Here is a 16,513-nt window from a genome sequence, read left to right on the forward strand (position 1 = left end):
GAATTAAGAGAGTGGCTGGAAAGGGAGTGTAGAGAAAGGGTAGCTACATCTGTGGCTTGGTTTAGCCAGACATGAACCTCCTGGAAAGATTTTCTCCATTTAGATTTTTGTAGAACAGTCCTTTCTAGACCAAAGATATGCCAGACTTCTAATAAAGTGGTAATCAGATAACAATTCTGAAGTCTGTCTAGATTAGTTATAGGGCTGGTTTAGATTTGAGTGGATTGTTTACTCCATCCACAGACAAATACATCCCATTGTATCTCATGATATCAATCAGGCCACAATCAAAGAAGCCCATGAGGAGTTGGCCTCTGCACATGCAGGAATCAATGGAGTCATAGCCGTGCCTCAGCAATGCTGATGGAGGCCTCGTTTATATAAACTTACCAGGTACTATGTTAGATAGTGTGACATTGTGTCAGCAGATTAAGACTACCTCTGTCAAAAGACCCTTGACAACTCCTTTCATGACCTTAAACATCCCCTTTGGGTATTTACCTGGACAACCTTGGTCCCCTCAATTCAGCTAACCAAAAGAAAATACATATTGGTAATAATTGATGCATGTTCTCGATTCCTATGAGTTTGGCTACAGAGAAATGCAAGCACCACAGCAGTTGTAAAAGATTTGCAGTGTTTAGTGCCAATAGGAGCATCTCCGTCATAGCATTCAGATAAGGTCTGTTGTTCAGCTTTAAGACTTACAGAGATTCCATGTCTGTAGTTCAGTATCCAATTCAAACCTGAATAAAACAGGATTGCAGATAAGGCTAAAGGCGAGATTAAACGCGTTGTGGCAGCTTTGGTGCTCAGTTCAGGTTTCAGTTGGTACCATAACCTGTACGGAGTCCAGAGAGCATTAAATATCCTGCCAGGACCAATATCGGGAGGACGCACGTTGAAGACGCACCATTTAAAGTCAGTAAGACACCACCTATCACCTAGTTAATACATTCTATTATGTTATTGTCCTTTACAACATTTCATTATTACAACTGTCAAAAATATGCACATACTAACCATTCTTACTTATTCACACTCATACATAACACATGTACTTAAAGGGTGCAGAGAGCATCAGAATTTGGCAAAGTCTCCAGTGTTTGGTTTATAGATGGTAACAGCCTAAACAAATCGGGGCGCACCTGGTCTACGCGCAGATGTAAATCCCCAGGGAATCCGTTGAACACACCGCTGTATACGTTGCAGTAAAATAGACTGTCTAAAGTTAGAGGAAGACACGTACCTTTGAACAGCGTCAAGGCTCCAACCCTCGTATATCTATATATATTTATTTTTAACAATAAACCACGAATATGGGGATGAATACCTGACTGCATGCTTGATGACTCATTAGATTTACATCTGCTCACCACGGATATAATGTGTTCACTATAGCCTGCTGATTTCTAGCTCCGAGTGTACACCTTTCAATGCCAAATAGTATACCTACTCTGCATTAAGTTGATGACACTGTACCCTAGTTGGGCGAGATCCTGATGAAGGTGGTCCCTGTCTGCTCAAATCCACCGAAACGCGCGTAGACCACGTGCGCCCCGATTTGTTTAGGCTGTTACCATCTATAAACCAAACACTGGAGACTTTGCCAAATTCTGATGCTCTCTGCACCCTTTAAGTACATGTGTTATGTATGAGTGTGAATAAGTAAGAATGGTTAGTATGTCTGTGTATTGAGTGTGTCATGCCGAGTAGGTTGTAGTTGTTCTTTTATATATAAATTGTATTAAAAAAACTCTTTTTCAAAAAAATACCTGTGTTCTTTAAAGTGAAATGAATTGTACCGTTTTTCAGAAAAAAATGCAAATTAATGCTCAATGGTCATATAAAAAGCACAATTTATGATCAATTAACAAAATAAAAGGAAGATTTTTTACCAATGTAAAGACCATGCATTTGTGTATTCATATAAAGTGATTAACCCATGCTTAGATTAACTCTTGAAAAAAAGAAATAGAGGTCCTTGAGGAGTTGTTTGTCTTATTCATTGTTGTGCCTTCCCCTCTGACTCCTGGACCTTATATGCCCGTAGAGGGGGTCCCTTTATTTACAAGTGAAATGTGATTTCTGCCCAGTGCTCTGAATGTCAAAGTGAAGAAATTCAATGAAGCGCGGGTAAACGGCGGGAGTAACAATGACTCTCTTAAGCGAGAGTAACTATGACTCTCCTAACCTATTCTCAGTTGTAGTGGCCTTTTACCTCCCAGTGGTCCTGCTGGTAACTGCCTCTATAGTGCTAGACTCTGCGTAGAGAACTGTATAGAGACAGGTCAAACAAGGTTCTATCATGGCGGCGAGCGTGATAGTGAGAAATGGCGAAGCAAACAAACACAATTCCAGATGAGGTAGTTCCTGGAGATTAAAAAACCCGTTAAGATGGCGTAAGGAAGTGCTGTCTTTTCCAGAAATCATTAACCTACTCACCGAATTTGACAAACCAGCACCCGCTTCAAACAATGCAACAAGCAACAATGATTCAGATCACGATATTGGCCCTAGTTCACCCTCCGTAGCAGAAGAAGACTCAACAGTAGACCTCAGTGAAACCATCGAGTTTGTGGCATCCTCAGCCAAGAATTACATTGTTACAAACAAGTTTGTACGAGGTCAGCAAAGAATTAATAACAAAGAAAAGTGACTACACAAAATAGTCACATATTGGAAATACCCAAACGAAAAGTATAAATGTTACTTGTGTGGAGACATATTGGGAACTTTTAAAGAGCTGAGAAAATATGTCTCCAACAAGCAGATAGGCTTCTATCTTAAAACGTATTGCTCAGAATGTGACAAAGAAGCCGAATACCACAATATTGCATGCAATATATTATGCTGAGATGTACACTTTCTTGCAGCACACGTGTCAACCTTATAAAACTTATTGTTTTAAACTGTTGATTCATCAACATTTAAATGTGGTTATACAGTTACATAATAGTTCATAGTTGAAACAAGATTTAGTGTAGATGTGAATTCTATTGAAATGTCTTGAATGATGAATAGGTCTCAAATAATTACATACACATAATCACCACATACCACACATTGATTATTGATGTCCTGTTAATTATACTTTAATTTCTCAGGAGTGTTTATAGAAAATGTTAAATTGTTGGAATAGTCCTGCAGGGTGTAGTCTAGCCTATACGTGATCCCAGTTCCAGTGAGGACAGCGTTCAGTGTGGCTGTAGTCTGGAGCGAACGAATGTTGCATTGTTGGAAGCAAAACTGATTTTATACTGATGGGCAGCGTAATAACCCAGAATGAGCCACCGCGAGGTGGTACAGAAATAGCCAAATGCCTCGTCATCTAATTAGTGATGTGCATGAATGGATAAACAAGATTCCAACTGTCCCTACCTACTAGTAACGAAACCACAACTAAGGGAACTTGCTTGGCAGAATCAGCGGGGAAAGTCGTACCCATTGAGCTTGACTCTAGTCTGGCACTGTAAAGAGACATGAGAGGTGTAGGATAAGTGGGAGGCACTCGGGCCGCCGGTGAAATACCACTACTCTTATTTTTTTTTCACTTACCTGGTGAGGTGAGAGGGCGAGCATCGTGGGGCTCTCGCTTCTGGCTTAAAAGCACCCGGCCCCCGCTGGGCGCGACCCGCTAAGGGGACAGTGGCAGATGGGGAGTTTGACTGGGGTGTACACCTATCAAATGATAACACAGGTGTCCTAAGGCAAGCTCTGGGAGGACAGAAACCTGCCACGGAGCAGAAGGGCAAAAGCTCATTTGATCTCAGTTTTCAGTATGAATACAGACTGTGAAAGCGGGGCCTCATGATCCTTCTGACTTTTTGGGTTTCAAGCAGGAGGTGTCAGAAAAATTACCGCAGGGATAATTGGATTGTGGAGACCAAGCGTTCATATCGACGTTGCTTTTTGATCCTTCGATGACGGTTCTTTCTATCATTATGAAGCAGAATTCACCAAGTGCTGGATTGTTCACCCACTAATAGAGAACGTGATCTGGGTTTAGACCGTGGTGACCATGGTGAGACAGGTTAGTTTTACCCTACTGATGATGAGTTGTAATAGTTCCTGCTCAGTACGAGAGGAACAGCAGGTTCAGACATTTGGTGTATGTGCTTGTCTGAGGAGCCAATGGGGCGAAGTTACCATCTGTGGGATTATGACTGAATGCCTCTAAGTCAGAATCCTCCTAAACCATAACCATACTGCAGTGCCGTGGAGCCTCGGTTGGCCTGGGATAGCTGGCCTCTCTCGGGGGGCCAGTGCGTAGATCTGCTCGTTTGGAGCCCTTAGTACATCACATGTTTGTGGGGCACCCAGTGCTAAATCATTTGTAGATGATCTGATTCTGGGTCAGGGTTTCATAAGTAGCAGAGCAGCTACCTCGCTGCGATCTATTGGAAGTCATCCTCTGAACCAAGCTTTTGTCTTTCCATGCGTGGGTGCCTGCAGATTCCCTCCTCCAGCAAACCCAGGGGTGGGTCCCTCTGCCGCTGGGATGGTGGGAGGGACGTGGAGGGGGCGATGCGGGCCTGCGGGAAGCTGCCTCCACCATGTGCCCTCCGGCACGGGGCCTCTCCGTCCCGTCTCTGTGCCACCGGAGTGTGGGGATGGGGGCCGCCATCCCTTGCAGGTCTGCAGGGTGATCAGATAGCCTGGACCAGCCTGCTCCCAAACAAGTCAAACAGGAAGGTGAGCAGCCCAGGGGAAGGAGCATCCTGAGCAGGAGCATCGGAGCACCTGGCCAGAAGACCCTGCGGGCTAGTTGACCAGATGGCCCTGAGGGCCTGATGACCAGATGGCCCTGCGGGCTGGGTGACCAGGTGGCCCTGCAGGCAAGGCAACCACATATCTCTGCAGGCCGGGTGACCAGATGGCCCGCGGGCAGGGTGACCAGATGGCTGATTTGCCGGCCAGCCAGGCTAACTCCACCTTTTGTCCTTTCCCTGCGTTCTGTAAGGCCCCACTATGTGGATGCTTAATAGTCAAGAAAAATGGCTCCCCGGGCAGGCTGGCAGAGAGAGGACATGGCCTGTGCTTAACCTTCTTTGGTTCCAGCCGAGAGTCTGGGCCCTGGGGACAGGGGGTCCATTGGGCCCCGGGGAGGCTCTCTCTGACATGGCTAGGGTTTGGAAGCTGGAACCGGGCCTGGGGCTTGAGCTCTGTCTGGCGATCCCCAGGGTGTGGGAGCCCCCTGTCCTGCAAGCCAACCAAGGGCCAGGGCACTGGAGAAAGGGGTTCATCGGGGCCCAGGTAGGCTCTCCCCGGCCTGGCTAGGATTTGAAAGCTGGTACAGGCCTGGGGCTTGAACACTGTCTGGCGGGCCCTTGCGTGCGGAATCCCCGATCCTACAAGCCAGCCGAGGGTTTGGGCACTGGGGACGGGGGTTCATCGGGCCCAGAACATCTCTCCCTGGCCTGGCTAGGGTTCAGAAGCTGGGATGGGCCCAGGGCTTGAGATCCGTCCATGGGCCTCGGGGTGCGGGAGCCCCCATCATGCAAGCCAGCCGAGGGTCCGGGTGTCGGAACTGGGGACCACCAGAGCCCAGGAAGACTCTCTTTGGCCTTGCTAGGGTTCTGAAACTGGGACCCTGTGATGGGCTTGAGCTCCATCGGGTGGGCTATAGGATGTGGGAGCCCCCGTCCTGCAAGCGAGCCGAGCGTCCGGGCACTGTGGATGGGGGTCCACTGGGGCCCGAGGAGGCTCTCCACAGCCTGGCTAGGGTCAGAAGCTGGGACAGGGGCCCGGGCATGAGCTACGTCCATAAGGCAGGCCCCAGGGTGTGGGAGCCCCCGGTCCTGCAAGCCATCTGAGAGTACGGTTGATGAGGATGGGGGTCCATTGGTGCCAGGGCAGGCTCACCGACCTGGCTGGGTTCAGATGCAGGGACCATGCCAGGGGGCGGGGTGGCTGGCTAACTCTGCTCCTCTGGCAGAGCGGAGTTCTCTGCCCACCCCTAGTTTTACCTTGGCGAGAGTGGGACATGGGTCCACCGGGGCCCGGGGTGGCTCTCCCCGGCCTGGCTAGGGTTTGGAAGCTGTGACCAGGCACGGGGCTTGTGCTCCATCTGGCGGGCCCCGGTGTGCAGGATCCCCCCACCCTGCAATCCAGCTGAGGGTCCATGTGCTGGGGACAGGTGTTCATTGGGGCCCAGGGAGGCTCCACCAGACCACAGCCATTGCTGCTCCTGCAATTTTTCCGGCTACTACGCTTCTTCCCAGGCACCCCTACCATCGCCTTGTCCTGAAGAGATCCCACTATTTGTATGAGGATTAAAACGTCGTCGACCGTTGTCTCTAAACTCATTTCTTTACTATATATTTGTTATTTGAGTATGAGATGTTGATCTGACTTTTACGTATTCTCACCTTTCACCAAAAGTCACTTTTTAAGTCACCAGCCTGGGTTAAGCAAATCGGCTGATTTCCCTTTTAACCTCCGCACGGCTTGTTCACTTATTGTTTTTAGGGGTGGGCGGAATTTGCGAAAGTGACTCGCAAATTATCGCGAAAATGTTAAAAATCTCCGCAAACACGCGGAAATATCGCGAAGATGCAAAAGTTTTTTTCCCGCCCGTTCGCAGTATTTTTTGCGTGGTCGCGGCTCGCCAACTTACCCATGTGGTTGCTCGCGGGCGCGGCCATCTTGTTTTCACTTTTCTCGCGGTGCATGATCGCGAAAAGAAAGACGTGATCGCGCGACCAATGACACTACTGCGGGTGCGAACTGTCGTGAGACAGCGCAAATGGCTACCAACAATCCAACATCTCGTGGAGAATGCGACCGGATCGGGAAAACTTGTCGGCGAACGCGGGGATTCAGGTAAGGCGATAGCGCGTGCGCGAGAATGTATTATTTTACAGCGCGAGCAAAAAACAAATTATCGCTAAGCTGCGGAATGCGGAAAATTTGACATTTTCGCGCTCTCCGCAGAACGCGAAAATGTCAAATTATCGCAATTTCCACGAGCGGAACGGAAATTTAGCCCAGGCCTAATTGTTTTGTTCATTATGTTTTGCGAATTTTCATCCTTAATAATTATCTTTCATAAACTGCATTGATTGCTCCTTTGTATTCCAGTCTCTCATTTTAGAAATTGTGATAACCTTTTTACCATTCGTGCACGGGATCTTTGTTCCTTAAAATACTTGAGCTCCATCCAGCAGGCCCTGGGGTGCAGGAGACCCCTGGTCCTGCAAGGTAACCAAGGGTCCAGGAACTGTGGACGATGGTAGAACGGGGCCAGGGCAGGCTCACCCGACCTTGCTGGGTTCAGAAGCAGGGACCGGGCCAGGGGGCGGGGGTGGCTGGCTAACTCTGCTCTGGGGCAGAGCAGAGTTCTTTTTTCACCCCTATTTTTACCTTGTTGAGAGTGGTGCACCACATTTATAGTATTGGAATAACGATCTTTTAGGAGTTTCTGACATTTTTATATTCTGCAATAGTAGAGGTGAGTTACAAATTTGGAAGGAGTTGTATGTATTGCGTAGGAGTGCTTCTGTGTTTGTAATTATATTATATAGCTTGTAATGCATTATTTATAAAGCTTTCAAAGCATTAGAGAAATGTGGTGTTTGAAATATGTTAAAATATGTACAAATGAGTATTGTAGTTTGTTCTATTGCACTGAAATGAAGATTGAAATAGGTTGTGCATAGTAATATGTGTGCTTCCTGAGTGTCTAATGAAAGTAGTAGAGAAAACTGATGTTTATACCATGTTGACAGATGTATTAACCAATATCCCAGTCTATTTAACTCTGCAAACATGTGCACTGTATTATGAGCAGAAAGGAATACATACACCTGGTTGTAAAACACATTTAGAGAGCATGAACACAGGTATTATACTATTTGCATGACATACTTCAGCCCTATACATTTAAAAAGAATGTTAGAGAGAATAGAAAAGAAGAAATATATGCAGTAATTTGATGTAATGGATGGCTAGTGAATCATGTCAAAGGGAATCTTATTCATCACAGAAAACTGAGCTGTGATAGTGCAGATAAGAGAGAATGTTTCTATTTAGCACTCCTGCAGCTGTTTAAGCCTTGGCGTAGTGACACAGAATTACTTGGAGATTTTAACTGCTATGAAGATTGTATTAATGCAACTAAAGACAGCATACACTGCACAAATGTTAAATGATGAGATTGAACAAGAAAGTACTATTGCAGCTAAAATAGTTAGAGACAGTTCTCAAGATAGTCAAAGTTCTGGTCCTCTGAGTTAAGATCCACTGGGGCAATCAATTCTTGAACATGAAGCAGCAATAGAAATGAATGAGGCAGGTCGAAACTGCAATGCAACAAGCACACAAGGAGATTGTTCAGTTGGGACAGTTAGAGAAACAACTAAATATTGACCAAAAAGAAATATATCTACAATGTTCATAATTGAAACCTTTTCTAATGTACATCAGCAGTCAAGCTGGAACAGCAAAACGTTTCTTAATTAAACTTTTGACTAGTTATCTACACAAAATTACAGAATTACATGTATCTTGTGTCGTAATAGCTCCAACTGAATTAGCAGGACACACCATTACATTTCTTTACTTTACATCAATTACTTTTGCTGCTGTTAAACATGATAATACATTGGAATATCAGCAGCTATCTGGAGAAGCATGTTATGGAGTCTCAGAGTTCTGAAGAAAATACAACTCTTTATTATTGATGAAGTGAGCATGGTCTCAAACGTATTGCTTGCATTTGTACACTTGAGAATGCAACAGATTTTAAAAACAGATTATGATGTTCTGTTTTGAAGAAACATTTAATTGTATTTGGACACCTACTACAACTTACTCCTGTTAAAGGACAAACTGTTTTTAAAACACTTCTCCTTGATTAGACAAGGACATCTTTTAGAAGTATATAAATATAAATATTTGGTTAAACTTTGAATATAAAGAACTTGCTAAGAATATTCACCAAGCAGGTGATGAACATTATGGAAATATTCTCAAAGACATAAGAATTGGTGTCTTGACAGAACATGGTAAACAAGGTTTAGAAAGTCACCTACTAAGGAACTTGTTTACAACTTTAAAAACAGCAGCTGAAGAGATGTACAATATGCTTGTGGAAACCATTTTGTAGTTTGTCTAATGCCTACATTGCAAGAGTGTTCTACATTTAATCAACAAGCTCTCAAACTGGAAAAACAAACAATTGTGGAAATTAAAGCTATTAATAAAATTAAACACCAGGGAGGAACAATTTTTCTCACTGAGAAACTACAGGCTAAATGGGAGTCTTTAAAAATGTCTGTATCTAAAACTGCAGGAATAGAAAAGACTTACATGTATGTAAAAACATAAATGGATCAATGGGAAAAGTTGTTGATTTTGTAAATTTCCAAACTAGGGATGGAATAGAAATTGTGATCATAAAATTGTATCAGGTTAATAAGGTAAGACAGATTGAGTGTTGTGTTGTAAAAACCGAGTACGAACCGTCGGACAGAGCATATTCTCCGTCCGACGCGTACCCGGTCGTACCAAAATACAAATATGGAAGTACGATTCGCACGGACACAACAGTTCCGTATGAATCGTACAAAAGCCCGACCGACTAAAAAAAACATACAAATGTGATCCGGGAAAGCGCCGACGCGACGTCGGGACGCACGCAGCCTGCCATTCATGAACCACGAATCTCGATTCGCACCGACGTCATCCCGCGAGGAGAATATTTTCCGGCTGCCAAAAACTGCCGGGAAATCTGGACGACGCGAACAAGGAGTACCTGTACGCGACGGACAGACATGGACCCGAACCTACGTGTCCTCCCGGCCCTCATAGCAGTCGACCTCCTCTACAGGTTACGACGCAGACGCCGCAGAAGGTCAGAACAACAAAGGGAGGGGGGACATGGGGGTGGTGGGGGGCAGGAGCAGGGGCAGGCCACAAAACCCCCACCCAAGTCACACAGCACACATGCCCTGGACATACCTGACCCCCAGGCCCTGGTCACTCCGAGGGGGTGGGGGCGTGTCCAGCAACGCCAGCGTCCGCCACAACGGAAGTGCTTGACGACACGAACCGGCAACACAACCATACAGGTACGTCCCGTACCCACGCCTTAAGAGCATGGGTACGAGTCGTACCACGCCCACACCTACGTCACCCCAACAATGGCGGGACGGCTCGTACCCACGTGGCAAAGGCCTGGGTACGGCCCGCACAAGCATTCCACAGCGTGGGTACGGATATGTACGGACCGTACCCCCACCCACGTATACATGGAGCGTACCCCCACCCCAACAGTGTAAGTACGACTCCTACCCTCACCCGCGGACGTATGGAGCGTACCCCCACCCCAACCGTGTATGTACGACGCGTACCCCCACCCCAACAGTGTAAGTACGACCCCTACCCTCACCCGCGGACGTATGGAGCGTACCCCCACCCCAACAGTGTAAGTACGACCCGTACCTCCACCCGCGGACGTATGGAGCGTACCCCCACTCCAACAGTGTAAGTACGACACGTACCCCCACCCGCAGATGTATGGAGCGTACCCCCACCCCAACAGTGTAAGTACGACCCCTACCCTCACCCGTGGACGTATGGAGCGTACCCCCACCCCAACAGTGTATGTACGGACCGTACCCCCACCACAACAGTGTAAGTACGACTCGTACCCCCACCCGCGGACGTATGGAGCGTACCCCCACCCAAACAGTGTAAGTACGACACGTACCCCCACCCGCGGACGTATGGAGCGTACCCCCACCCCAACCGTGTATGTACGACGCGTACCCCCACCCCAACAGTGTATGTATGACACGTACCCCCACCCGCGTATGCATGGAGCGAACCCACACCCGTGTATGTTCTAAGCCTACATATCCCGAAATAGGAGGGGTGGGTGCAGAGTCCTCCCAGCAGTGCCCAGACATAGGAGGGGTGGGTGCCTATCACTCACAGCCGTGCCCACACACAGGAGGGGTGGGGGCAGAGTCCTCCCAGCAGTGCTCAGACACAGGAGGGGTAAATGTAAATGTAAATGTAGTTGAGCTTATATAGCGCACAGCTACCCGCTGTGGGTTTCCCGGCGCTTGCTTAGGGAACCCGTCCTGGTATTCCCCTGTGAGATAGCAGGGTATCCACAAGGTGAAAGTCAGGCATCCCGCCGCGAGGGGCCGTTGTGGAGATTAAGCAAGCTATTGCCCGGAGTCGCAGAGTGTGAACCCGTGAGTCGAGGAGGCACCGGGGCGAGAATTATCGAGTCCGTGGAAATTTTTAGCCCAAGACCCGCCGAGGCGGGGAATTGAACCCTGGTCCAGGACCGATCTCAGCTTCCGGGTCTGCCGCCTCTAACCCCTGAGCCACACTTCTCCACAAGTGCAGAGTCCTCCCAGCAGTGCCCAGACGCAGGAGGGGTGGGTGTAGAGCCCTCCCAGCAGTGCCCAGACACAGGAGGGGTGGGTGCAGAGTCCTCCCAGCAGTGCCCAGACATATGAGGGGTAGGTGCCTATCACTCCCAGCAGTGCCCAGACACAGGAGGGGTGGGCTCAGAGTCCTCCCAGCAGTGCCCAGACACAGGAGGGGTGGGTGTAGAGTCCTCCAGCAGTGCCCAGACACAGGAGGGGTGGTTGCAGAGTCCTCCCAGCAGTGCCCAAACATATGAGGGGTGGGTGCCTATCACTCCCAGCAGTGCCCAGACGCAGGAGGGGTGGGTGCAGAGTCCTCCCAGCAGTGCCCAGACACAGGAGGGGTGTGTGCAGAGTCCTCCCAGCATTGCCCAGACACAGGAGGGGTGTGTGCAGAGTCCTCCCAGCAGTGCCCAGACACAGGAGGGGTGGGTGCCTATCACTCCCAGCATTGCCCAGACATGAGAGGGGTGTGTGCAGAGTCCTCCCAGCAGTGCCCAGACACAGGAGGGTTGGGTGCAGAGTCCTCGCAGCAGTGCCCAGACACAGGAGGGGTGGGTGCAGAGTCCTCCCAGCAGTGCCCAGACATATGAGGGGTAGGTGCCTATCACTCCCAGCAGTGCCCAGACACAGGAGGGGTGGGCTCAGAGTCCTCCCAGCAGTGCCCAGACACAGGAGGGGTGGGTGTAGAGTCCTCCAGCAGTGCCCAGACACAGGAGGGGTGGTTGCAGAGTCCTCCCAGCAGTGCCCAAACATATGAGGGGTGGGTGCCTATCACTCCCAGCAGTGCCCAGACGCAGGAGGGGTGGGTGCAGAGTCCTCCCAGCAGTGCCCAGACACAGGAGGGGTGTGTGCAGAGTCCTCCCAGCATTGCCCAGACACAGGAGGGGTGTGTGCAGAGTCCTCCCAGCAGTGCCCAGACACAGGAGGGGTGGGTGCCTATCACTCCCAGCATTGCCCAGACATGAGAGGGGTGTGTGCAGAGTCCTCCCAGCAGTGCCCAGACACAGGAGGGTTGGGTGCAGAGTCCTCGCAGCAGTGCCCAGACATGAGAGGGGTGTGTGCAGAGTCCTCCCAGCAGTGCCCAGACACAGGAGGGGTGGGTGCAGAGTCCTCCCAGCAGTGCCCAGACATGAGAGGGGTGGGTGCAGAGTCCTCCCAGCAGTGCCCAGAGACAGGAGGGGTGGGTGCAGAGTCCTCCCAGCAGTGTCCAGACACAGGAGGGGTGGGTGCAGAGTCCTCCCAGCAGTGCCCAGACATGAGAGGGGTGGGTGCAGAGTCCTCCCAGCAGTGCCCAGAGACAGGAGGGGTATGTGCAGAGTCCTCCCAGCAGTGCCCAGACACAGGAGGGGTGGGTGCCTATCACTCCCAGCAGTGCCCAGACATGAGAGGGGTGTGTGCAGAGTCCTCCCAGCAGTGCCCAGACGCAGGAGGGGTGGGTGCCTATCACTCCCAGCAGTGCCCAGACATGAGAGGGGTGTGTGCAGAGTCCTCCCAGCAGTGCCCAGACGCAGGAGGGGTGGGTGTAGAGTCCTCCCAGCAGTGCCAAGACACAGAAGGGGTGGGTGCAGAGTCCTCCCAGCAGTGCCCAGACATGAGAGGGGTGTGTGCAGAGTCCTCCCAGCAGTGCCCAGACACAGGAGGGGTGGGTGCAGAGTCCTCCCAGCAGTGCCCAGACATGAGAGGGGTGTGTGCAGAGTCCTCCCTGCAGTGTCCAGATGCAGGAGGGGTGGGTGTAGAGTCCCCCCAGCAGTGCCCAGACATGAGAGGGGTGGGTGCAGAGTCCTTTCCAGCAGTGCCCAGACACAGGAGGGGTGGGTGCAGAGTCCTCCCAGCAGTGCCCAGACATGAGAGGGGTGTGTGCAGAGTCCTCCCAGCAGTGCCCAGATGCAGGAGGGGTGGGTGTAGAGTCCCCCCAGCAGTGTCCAGACACAGGAGGGGTGGGTGCAGAGTCCTCCCAGCAGTGCCCAGACATATGAGGGGTGGGTGCCTATCACTCCCAGCAGTGCCCAGACACAGGAGGGGTGGGTGCAGAGTCCTCCCAGCAGTGCCCAGACACAGGAGGGGTGGGTGCAGAGTCCTCCCAGCAGTGCCCATGGACAGAAAAAGGCTGGAGTACCCACAGATCCAATTGCCACAATTGTCAGTCAGGTGCACAAATACCCTGCAGTACATGTAACACATGTGTGCGAGGCTGGGAGTACACACATGCATACAGCCGAAAAGGTAACATGTCCACATGAAGTCACGTCAAGGGACTACATACACAAGTACAGTGATCACCAAGGATGCCACGAATGATGCAGGTGGAGACATCGCCCTGCATACATGGCCAAAGTTGAAGGGGTCCGTCACACACCCAGCCAATGTAGACACAGCTCTGCGCTAAATATTGGGAACACCCTGCAGGGAAGATATCAGGGTACACAGAGGAAGGAATACACCTTGGGACAATTTCACCATGCAGTAACTGCATACATGAACAAAGAAAGTTAGCTAACACCTTGTGATGGCACACAGATCCCAGGGTCCCCCCTAAGAGCAGCACACTACTACATTTCCCACACACCCAACACATGAACACCACCCAAAACCATGTAGCAGCCCCACCAACAGCAATACCAGCAAAGCAGTAGTGTTCCAAGGGAGAAAAATAAATAGCTTTATTCAGCATGATCCAACAAATCTTGTTTGTAGGAAGTTCAATATTTACAAAGCCCATAGGGCAGTCCAGAACTCACAGCTGGATGGGGGACACAGTGGGATGTGTGTCCCCTAGCTTGCATGCACAGTTATATTCCGTCGTCTTCCACAGGGGTGAGGGCATCATGTGGGGGGGAAGGACCAGGCACCGCAGGGACATGAGGGAGAAGGGTAGGCGTCGTGGGTGCAGGGATGGAGGACTCCACCACAGGGGGTGGGGCAGGGCCAAAGGCGGAGGCCAGGATGTTGCTGCACACCTTAGCAAGGTCCTCCAGGGAATCCCCTGCACCAGAAGGACCCACAGGCCCCAAGGAGGGGGGGGTCAGAGGGATGGGTCGCAGCGCCACTGGGGGAGGGTGTAGACAGGGGGGGACTCAAAAACCCTGACCGGGGACTCCCTTGACCGCTTGCGGGGTGGTGTCACTGTGGGGCTCAGGGACAGAGCGGCCATGAAGGAGTCTTTGTGGGATATGTGGCCAGGAGAGCTGAGGGGAGGGGATTTGGAGGGAGTGGATTTGGTGGAATGCGGACTCCCACTCTGGCTGCGTGTCTTACGTTTGCCCCCCAACCCAGTGGGTGTGCCTACTTCACCCTGTGTGTGTGTGCCAGGATGTGTGCGGGTGACCTTCCCTCCTGGTGTGGTGCCTGTGTCCGTCGTGGTGGGTGCTTGCTGACGTCTGGGTGTACGTGGGACAGGCATGGGAGTGGGAAGTGTGGATGGGGCAGGGGTAGGGGGTTGGATGAAGCGCTGCAGGAGACCCACTGCTGCAGTCAGTGTCGAGTCTATCGACCTCAGCAAGCTGCGTTGGTCAGCCTGCGATGAGTGAATGCCCTCCAAGTATGCCTCCATGTTGTTGAGGACCTGGCTGTGGCCATGGAGGACATTAAGGATCGCAGCCTGACCAATCTGCAACTGCCGCTGGATGTCCACAGACTCGGCATTGGCGGCAGCAGTGGAGACAGGGGCAGGGGGTGCGGTGCCTGGCATGAAGGAGACATGCGGTGACTGGGCACGCTGGGAAGGGACACGAGCAAGTGGGAGGCGGCTGATGGCAATGGAGGGGGCGGGGCAGGATTTTGTGCCGCTCTCAGCTGCTGGTGCAGCCTCCGCCCACTCGGAGAGATCATCCTCGGACCCGTCAGCTTCATACTCAGTCGTGCCAGTCGACAGGTCCTCGGCTTCACTCTCCTCCGCCTCAGTCCCACTCGATGTGCCAGCCACGATGTCACCGCTGGCACTGGTGCTCGGTCCCTCTGCTCCGTCTGTGCCCATGTCTCCCTCCGTGTCCCCCGACGATGCTGTGGGCAGGGTGAAGAGACAGAAATTAATCATACACCTGTATACATATGTCACATGAGTCCAATCTACATAGGTTACAGTGCATAGCCTGAAAAAAAAGAAGAGTTACATCTACATAACAAGGTACATATTTAGGGCATGCAAGACACAGTTGTTTGACCCACCATGCCACTGAAAAACTATGGAGAGCATGACACAATAGCAAATGACATGAAATTGAATTTTGACTGAGGAGCCAGGCCCTGGGGACAATCCAGCACTGCATCTGCACCACACAGCGTGGCAGGAAATAGGGATGAGCAGGGACCATATCCATGAACTAGAGGCACATGCAGCATAGGATATACTGAAAACATGCCCACCCTGACTGGCCCACTGCACCTTGAGTGTATGTCCAGACAAACATCACACACTGGCCAGTCCTAGCAAGGAGATTTAAGGTTTTGACATGTAGGCCATGCCCGCACCAACCACCCCCTACATGAGACAAGTCTGTGGAGACACAGGAAGCACTTACATCTCTTAGTCTGGGTGAAATACACATGGGATGCAAAAATTCAAGATTGCACACAAAATACCCAAGGTGCGCCTGTCCAAATAATCATGTACAAATGGGCATCATCAGATGATTGTAACAAGACACACAGGAACTGGCCACCGTGAGTATGAACAAGGAAAATCAGGTCAGGCTGTACAGTGGACACTTGTACTACATTTCACGTCAATATATATTGGGCCAGGGTACAATGGCACAGAGCACAACCTATGCAGTAGACACAGAGATTGTCGACATTTTTGGATTACACACATGATACCTAGGAAAATATGCCCCTGGGGACAGTAGTGGCCACACAACTCCATGCTCCTGAATGGGAATGACTGCAACACACGCTACCATCCCTGCACTATGCGTACCGCACACTCATGCACATCATGTCACAGGCCACCACATAGGACATGCGGGCTGTAAGGCATTACACTTGAGAGACTAACTCCCATGTCTGGACTCAGCATCAGTGCCAACTGACATGGAACCCACAAGTCCAGAACTGGACAGGGCCCAGGCAAGGTCCCAAAACCTATTACACACCACCCCCACACATGATGCAGCAGGCATTGTACA

At 50.6% G+C, this 16,513-nt stretch overlaps 1 pseudogene; it reads left to right on the forward strand.

Moving 5' to 3' along the window:
• The first annotated feature begins 3,420 nt into the window (after positions 1-3,420).
• Positions 3,421-4,429, forward strand: LOC146829806 (28S ribosomal RNA; annotated as a pseudogene).
• Positions 4,430-16,513: the final 12,084 nt, after the last annotated feature.

This window comes from Triturus cristatus, chromosome 5_2 (assembly GCF_964204655.1).
Source record: "Triturus cristatus chromosome 5_2, aTriCri1.1, whole genome shotgun sequence".
Classification (NCBI taxonomy): Eukaryota; Metazoa; Chordata; class Amphibia; order Caudata; family Salamandridae; genus Triturus; species Triturus cristatus.